The sequence below is a fragment of the Nicotiana attenuata genome, unplaced genomic scaffold, assembly GCF_001879085.1.
Source record: "Nicotiana attenuata strain UT unplaced genomic scaffold, NIATTr2, whole genome shotgun sequence".
Taxonomy (NCBI): Eukaryota; Viridiplantae; Streptophyta; class Magnoliopsida; order Solanales; family Solanaceae; genus Nicotiana; species Nicotiana attenuata.
The window spans coordinates 83,788-87,007 of record NW_017670873.1 but is presented as its reverse complement, the minus strand read 5'-3'; positions in this window follow the sequence as shown (position 1 = coordinate 87,007).

Genomic DNA, 3,220 nt, shown 5'->3' with positions numbered 1-3,220 from the left:
CGTTAATTATATATTACACATTTTGTAATTGTTAGATACACATGTTAGTTTTAATAGATAGGAATATAAATACGATGTATTCTATAATGATTATTAGTTTGACACGTGTTTTGCACGTTTATCACACGCCAATTACGACAATTACTTACACTCAAATTTTTTGAACATTGATGTCAGAATTTACTTTATTTTTTATTTAATATATATGTTCCATATCTACTTAGAAGAAAAAGGAAGTAACGAGTTTAAAGTAGTGTAAAAAGTGAAGGAGTTAGAAAAGAAAAACTTCCCAACATGTGTAGGAAAAAAGATTTATTTTATATAAAGATTGGTCATTCGACACGTACATTGCACGTATATCTCACGTTATAAATTGTACCAAATTTTATATCAAGAATAAAAATTGAAGAAAAAATCTTAAAGGAAAAAAGTTTTCCTTTCTTGGGAAATGTTGCATTTCCTTTTTTTTTTTTTTGGTGGAAAATATTGCATTTATTTCATATATTCTAGATTCATCAACTCAGAAGAAAAAAAAAAGTAACAAATTGGAGGGTAATGTAGAAAGTGAAAAGGTTAAAAAAAGCAAAATTCTTAGCAAAAGAAGAGAATCTAAATAAGCATTAAGAGCCGTAAAATCTTGCCTATTCTTCACCACCTTTGCATGGAAACATTAAGAAAACTCATGCATAAGCATCCATTAAAGCTCATTTCTGCTTCCTAAACTACAAATGCTATCTCTAAATCATATTGAACAACTCAAAACTCAATTCTCTTCCAAATAGGTCTCAGCCTCCCAAAATGTCACACTGCTCTGCAGAAAAGAAGACCAAGAAAATCACCCAAGCAACTTCAATTTCAATGAAAGGTTGAAAGCGAGTTAAAAGTGGGCAGTGGCCATGAAAATACTAGTTACACCTACAAGGGCATTATTGTAACGACCCGGCCGGTCGTTTTTTGAATTTACGCCCCGATCCCCTATTAACTGCTTCCCCCAAGTTTATTTCTGCTATTTCGTTTTGCCGGGATGTTCGATTTTGAGTTTCGGAGAGTTTTGGGACACTTAGTCCCTAAATGAGAGCTTAAGTGTTGGAAAGTTGACCGTAGTCGGAACAGTATGAAGACGGTCTCGGAATGGAAATCCGATTGTTCCGTTAGCTCCGTTAGGTGATTTCGGGTTTAGGGGCGTGTTCGGATTGTGTTTTGGAGGTCCGTAGCTAATTTAGGCTTGAAATGCCGAAGGTTGAATTTTTGAAGTTTCCAGTTCAATAATGAGATTTTGATCCGAGGGTCGGAATGGAATTCCGAGAGTTGTAGCAGTTCCGTTATGTCATTTGGGACGTGTGTGCAAAATTTCAAGTCATTCGGACGAGGTTTGATAGACTTTTTGATCGAAAGCGTATTTTGAGAAATTTGGAGTTCTTAGGTTTGAATCCATGGCTAATTTGAGGTTTCGATGTTGTTTTAGGTGTTTTAAGGATTGGTACAACTTTGGGGAGTGGTATTAGACTTGTTGGTGCCCTTGGTTGAGGCCCCGGAGGCCTCGGGATAATTTCGGATGGTTGACGGGGAGTTTTGAGGTATATTGCAGCTGCTAAACTTTGTTGCTTCTGGTATTTCCGCACCTGCAGTTTGGGAACCGCAGGTGATGTCGCACGTGCGGCAAAAGAGACGCAGAAGCGGAAAAAGGAGGGATTCATCAATAACCGCAGATGCGGTGTAATTTTCGCAGAAGCGGTACCGCACCTGCGGGCGGGGAGCCACAGATGCGGAATCTGGCGTTCAAGTGAGGGGTCGCAGATGCAACCTTTGGTCCGCAAATGCAGGACTGCAAAAGCGGTCCCAAGACCGCAGATGTGGAAACTGCTGGGCAGTGATTTAAAAGGAGTTTCGCGACCTTGGGGTTATTTCCACCATTTTTATCTCAACTTTGGAGCTTTTTGGGCGATTTGAAGGAGGGGTTTCAAGAGAACTTCATTGAGGTAAGTAATTTGGGCTTAAAACTCGTTCCTATATCATTATTTCATGGATTAGAGCTAGAAATTTAGGGAGAAATCAGTAGTAATTGTGGGATTTAGGTCTTGGGATTAAGAGACTTTGAAATGAGAATTTGAGGGGTCATTTGGGTTCCGATTTCAGTGTTCTTGGTATGTATGAACTCGTGAGAGTATGAGGATTCCAAAATGTAAATTTTACCCGATTCCGAGACGCGTGCCTGAGGGGCGTTTTGGTCATTTTACCTAATTTCGCGTATTAGCTTAGAATTTAATTATAGAATCAGTTGCTTGAAGTGTTATTTACTTTAAAAACTTAATTGAATAGATTTGGGCCATTTTGAGTCAGATACTCGTGGCAAAGGCGTGGTTTCGGGTTGACTTGCACTTGTTCGAGGTAAGTGGCTTATCTAACCTTGTGTGGGGGACCTTTCCCCTTAGGATTGATATTTGTGGTAATTGAAATGCCTCGTACGTGAGGTGACGAGCGCATACTTGTGCTAATTGTTGGAAATCCGATTTTTCTTTAAAAATAGCCTTGAATTGTGTTCTTCCTTTTCTTGCTTACACTGCTTGGACATTAAACCTGTTGTAGCTTAGAGAAACTTGTCTACTTGACTAAATTGCTCTACTTGCTTTAACTGCCTTAATTGTATTACGTGAATCATGCTAGGTTAGGATTACCTGCTTCACATTGATATGAAATCGATTGGATTGAATTCTTGTTGTTGCTGTGTATTTACTTTGGGACTACGGAACGGTATTCCGGGAGATCCCCCTACACTTTTACTTTGGGACTATGGGACGGTATCCCGGGAGCTCCCCTGCATGTTTACTTTGGGACTACGGAATTGCATTCTGGGAGATCCCCCTGCACATTTATGAGTTGGACTACGGGACTGCACCCTGGAGATCCACTGGATATGATATTTATATTTGGGGACTACAGGACGGCATCCTGGGAGATCCCCAGTTGTTATCTCGAAGCTGAGTTGTGTTCTTTTACTGTGTTTTACTTGCCTTTGTAATAGTTGTTGTTGTCCTTCATATCTTGTGTTATTTATTTACACTGTCATTTCACACTGTTAAACCTTATATCTCATTTAACCTCAGTAGGGCCCTGACCTTCCTCGTCACTGCCCAACCGAGGTTAGGCTTGGCACTTACTGAGTACCGCTGTGGTATACTCATGCCCTTCCTGGCGCATGTTTTTCATGTGCAGATCCAGG